This window comes from Gymnodraco acuticeps, unplaced genomic scaffold, assembly GCF_902827175.1.
Source record: "Gymnodraco acuticeps unplaced genomic scaffold, fGymAcu1.1, whole genome shotgun sequence".
Taxonomy (NCBI): Eukaryota; Metazoa; Chordata; class Actinopteri; order Perciformes; family Bathydraconidae; genus Gymnodraco; species Gymnodraco acuticeps.
In genome coordinates this window covers 1-5,399 of record NW_022990990.1, presented here as the reverse complement: position 1 = coordinate 5,399, position 5,399 = coordinate 1, and the positions used below count along the sequence as shown (strand labels likewise).

General features: G+C 38.5%; 1 long non-coding RNA gene across 1 annotated transcript; it reads left to right on the top strand.

Moving 5' to 3' along the window:
- The first annotated feature begins 309 nt into the window (after nt 1-309).
- LOC117559197 lies at nt 310-1,254 on the top strand. The gene is made up of 3 exons (XR_004570937.1): nt 310-396; nt 521-797; nt 1,146-1,254. It is a non-coding gene; the product is annotated as an uncharacterized LOC117559197 (long non-coding RNA).
- The last annotated feature ends 4,145 nt before the right edge of the window (nt 1,255-5,399 follow it).

Below are 5,399 nucleotides of genomic sequence, written 5' to 3'. Positions count from 1 at the left end.
AGCACGTTTTTCAAATGTTCTTTGGATACATCTTGACATTCTGATGTTGTAGCCTTTAATTTGTGTGCTTCTAATTGTTGTAAAAATATTTTTGTTTTATCTTTTGTTTTGTTTTTAATGTCAAATACAATTATGTTACAGCTGTCCAGGCTAAAATTCCCTGCAGAAGCGTTGGTGTCGAAACACTTCCGTTGGAAGTGCCAGTGCCCTTTTTAACATCCACCCCCTTAAAGAGACCACCAAAGAGGCCCCGTGTGGATCTTGAAGAGGAATACGAAGATCCATTTGAGGGAAGCTCTTCTTTGGGGCCAGGATGCAACTTATGATCCAGCAGAATCCATAACAAATGCTACAGAAACAACAGCCATGTCATAAGTTACTGAAATATCACTATGTGTGAGTTTGTCTATGTATTGTATTTTTTGCTGTATATAATTCAAACATTGATAATAGGGAAACACCAAAGATCTCTAAAGCAACAATCTGTGTGATGGATCTTAACTTCTATTTTTTGTTTTAGTGGTCAAGAACAAAACCCCCCCCAGACGATCAACACATACATCGTGTATGAGACCTGCCTCATGGAGCTTTTTGAATCATGTCCTGTGTGCAAGCGTGTGTGTGATGTACAAACCAGAAGGATCGGTACATTCATATCAGTGCAGCAGCTGTGCCCCCATTGTCAGTTTACAAGAAACTGGAATAGCCAGCCTGTTCTTGGGAGTACTCCAGTTGGAAACCTGTAGCTATCAGTTGCAACATATGTCAACGGAGCATCTTTCTACAAACTTTCAAAGGTAAATTAACTGCAGAAGATTGTTTTGCCAATGTTTGAAAATGCAAATGTTGTTGTTGAATAAGATAGGACAAGGTAACAATAACAATAGTGAGAAAAGGTGGGAATAGGGCACTGTTAGGTAACGACCCATGCTAATATGTAAAGATATTTTGGGAGGGTGGTGTGGAGAAAGAGAAGAGATGTGAAAGGGGCACTGTAGAGTAAGCACCCCATATGACATGTTCAGCTCTTTCCCTGTTTAAAAAAAGGGCAGCTCATTTGCACTTTCCAGGTTCTCCTCATTGACACATCTACAGGTGATCTTTGAGATTAAAATGTATTCTTGCGGTTTTCTTTCAACCATTAGGTCTTCAAAGCAATGAATATGCAGCTATGCAAATACAACACCTTCCGAAGGCATGCCAGGATGTTCATTGAGCCAGCGATTGTTTCTTACTGGCAAAAATCACAGGAAGACATGCTACAGAAGCTCCATGCAGAGGAGAAAGTGATAGTTGGTGGTGATATGAGGGCTGACTCCCCAGGTATGTATTTTTATATAATTCACATTTTACATTTCAGAAAGGGGTTTCACTATGCGTGATTTATTTAATTAATGGTTCCTGAAAAACATATGCTAAACACTACAAGCAAAAATACAAATTCACCATCCGCAGAGAAAAGTAATTACTGTAAAACATATTTTCACAGGCCACTCTGCAAAGTTCGGAAGCTACACTATGATGGACCTGAAGAACAACAAAGTCGTTGACCTCCAGTTGGTTCAGGTAAGTGGGGTGAAATGAAATATCAATGTTTTTTTCTTTAACACTGTTTGCACGTTATATTTAAAATGTGTGTATCAATGGTTATTTGTATGTGTCATAACAGAGCAATGAGGTTGGTGGAAGCTACCACATGGAGTTAGAGGGCCTGAAAAGGAGTCTGGAGTTGTTAAAGGAACGTGGTGTGACTCTGGACTGTATTGTCACGGACAGACATCTGCAAATTCAGAAATTCCTAAGGGAAAGCAGCATCACCCAATTCTTTGATGTGTGGCACATAGAAAAAAGGTATTTTTCTTTATATTAATTTCCATGTAAATAAATCGATTGTAAATACAATCATTATTTTATTTAGACACAAACCCGGCTTCCTACAATCACATTAGTATAATAATATTTTGAGTAAACTTGTATGTATATTAACTACATGTTAAATGTATTTATTAGGGATTTCTAAGCAACTGGAGAAGGCTGCAAAAAAGGACTGCGAAAAACTTCGAGGGTGGGTGAAGAGTATAAGAAACCACATATACTGGACTGCAGCAACCTCCACCACTGGGCCTGAGAGAGTGGCCAAATGGACTTCCATCCTGAACCACGTGCAGGATATCCACTCTCATGATGACCCCCTGTTCCCCAAGTGCCTTCATCCACTGCGCATTGCGCAATACCAATGGATGGCTGCAGGTATGTTGTTCATAAACCATATTACATTACTCCTCTATAAATATTTGTAAGGGACAACTATTGAATACAGGATGTTGTCAGACACAATCTATAAAGCATGACAATTCAAATATGACTTTGATTTTCAAATTCTTAGGAACGCCGGCCTTTCACAAGCTGGAGACAATTCTCTCAACCAAGAGGATTTTGAAAGCTGTGGCCAAACTCAGCCCACACCACCAGACTTCATCTTTGGAGTCATTCCATGCCGTCATCCTGCGCTTTGCTCCAAAGAATGTTGTGCAGGTAAAATAAACCATAGTTACTTACTAATTAGTGACAATTTGTACATCCTTTGCTATTATTTACATTTTTTTTTTACTCATGGCAGAAATGAAAGACTGTACCTGGCAGCCCTGCACTACAATGAAAACGCTGAGCGTGCACAAGCCACTACATCCACTGGAAAGCCTCTGTATAAACTGCAGTTCCCAAAGGCCAGGAAGGGAGAATCCAGAGCAAAACCAGTAAAGACTGACCCCACATTCTGTAAGTGTTTAAAATATTTATTATACAACTATTTACAAATATAAAATAAATAAATTAAAAAGAACTTTCAGTTTTGTACATGCATATACTAATGTAAACCACATTTTTTGTTGTGCTTTTTTTAACATTGCACAGGCTACGTGGCCAACTTGATGGACCTCATCTTCGACCAAGTCTTTGTGGACCCTGCACCATTCACACAGGAGCTTCTGAAGATACCCATCCCAGAGGACCTGTGTTCCCAATATGAGCGACCTGACAGGGAGGAGGTCATCTCCGGGTATGCTACTCGGTTCAATTTGGCTGCTGTCTGAACCCAACATAGATATTTCGCGGATCAGGAAACTCTCTGCGAATCCTGAGGACAACGCAGGCCGGAATCACCACTCTGATCCTGCGTCCAAGGAAGCCCCAGCACCAGCTCACAAAGCTTCAGTAGGCTAGATACCTGTGACGCCTGAAATCATTACAAAATATATTTAGTGTCATTTATATATAATACAAGTACATTTAGTTTTTTTTTATGGGTTCAAAGAACCGTTCATTATGACAATAAAGTTCAGAGTTGATATCAAATGTGTCGTGATTATTTATGTTTGGATGGGTAAAGAATATTCTGATTTCAAAAGCATAAGGTTGTGTGTGGACTTTTTTTGTCGTACACTTGGGTGTGTTATGCCATTGCTGTGTAATAATATATATATATATATAATAGTACATGTACAATGAAAGATTGCATAAAGCCATATACACCAGTATTTATTTCCATGAACAATATTAGCATTCGTTTTACAATTTCAGTCAAAACAAACAAACCACTCACTGCTCTATTTGCCTCAACTGTAGTCCACCATGTTCAGCTCTGTAAATATTAAATGCATTCTGCAGGGAGAACACATTCAGGCACACAGGCTCCAATCCAGGATGGTCCACCATACAGTTAACAGAGTCTTCAAGTTCCTGCATCCGTCTTGACACCTAGTGTGATAAAGATATATTGAATGACATGTTAAAAATGTATTCTCTAAACAGACAACTTAGTGAAGCTATCAAAAATGTTACCTGTGGTATCTCCATGCAGCACACATTCTCCGGTTCAGAAGGCATCGTGGCGCAATTTGCACATGAACACCTGTAGAAAGAAGTCAATAACTGAGCTTTTAAAAACACATGAAACTGCACACATTGCTGACAACTGAGGTGTTGTTGGAGTTATACTTTTTATCACCCTAAGTTATTGAATTTTCCAACGGTTGTTGCACGATGTTGGAAGAAAAGGGCTGTAAACTATTAATAAACGCAATGAGGCCATTGTATATATGCTGAAAATATGAATGTCTCCCTTTATAAATATGTATTGCTGTTTTTGCGTTACAAACTATAAGTTACAAACTGTACACATTGCATTCTTGCTAATTAGCCAACATATGAACGGAATAAGTAGCAAGCATCGTAACAGAGTAAAATAAATAGGGACAACAGCTTGTCAACTAACCATTCAGAAACGTCCTGCTGCAACCGAGATGTTTCCACCTCCACCAAAACCTCCGCTGCTTCAGGGTCAGTCTCTGGATCAAATTCATAATATGCTTGAACACATGCATTGCTCTGAGATGACATGTTTATTCCACACGTAATCACAGCAAGCATGGTAACGTGACTCTCGCCGGCGCATGCCCCGCTCTTCTGCAGGGGGGCGTGGTCAGCTGCTGCTCAGAATTTTCAAAGACAGGCTTGGAATAGAGCGAAAATGAGCGAAACGAGGCATGGCTAAAAAAATGATCCGTTTGGTATTTTGAAAAATAAAATGTATAAATATACCTTATATAGGTATGGTCATACACTATATCATTTAAATATAGAATGATAGGTCTCCTTTAAAGCAAAAGTCCTTTATAAACCTGGTATTCACATGTGTGATCTATATCTGGATTCATTATCTGGATAATGCTATCTGATGGGAGTGACCTTTGAATGTGTGGGTAGGTTTTCTTTTCCTTAGGAATATGATACTGCTGTACAGAATGACGTTACACTCTGAGATAGTATCACGATACGAGCCTGATCAACCTCAAATGTGGTCTGGATGCAACAATATCATTTTCGCACAAAATGAAAGTTATATTAGTTTTCATTAAGCTGATGCTTGTATCCAACGCAACTTAAAATCTACCAATCAACCATGATAAGCTAAAAAGAAAAGAAAAGAAGAACCTGCATGTAATTGACTTTTTTTAAACAAACCACCAATTTTGTACACAAGGCTTCTGAAGAGTTGTGTTTGAACAATTTGAGATATTCAGTTTAGCAAACTCTGACTTGATACTATAGTTCCTTTTTGGATCCATACAGTCAGACTTACTGCACTCTCTGATTTGACCTTTTTACTTGACCAGGATGTTTCAGTTCTAATTCTCCTTCTCTAGGAAGACCAAGCCAAAATGGTAGAACAATCATTTTACCTAAAACCAAAATCATATACTAAAGGTACAAGATAAGTAAAGGTTGGGGAAATAAGAAGTCAAACAGTTCATAGAAGAGAAAATTGGACCATATACAAATGTGTATTCCAAACATTGATCCGTACAATTATATATATATATATATAATATACTCTCTCT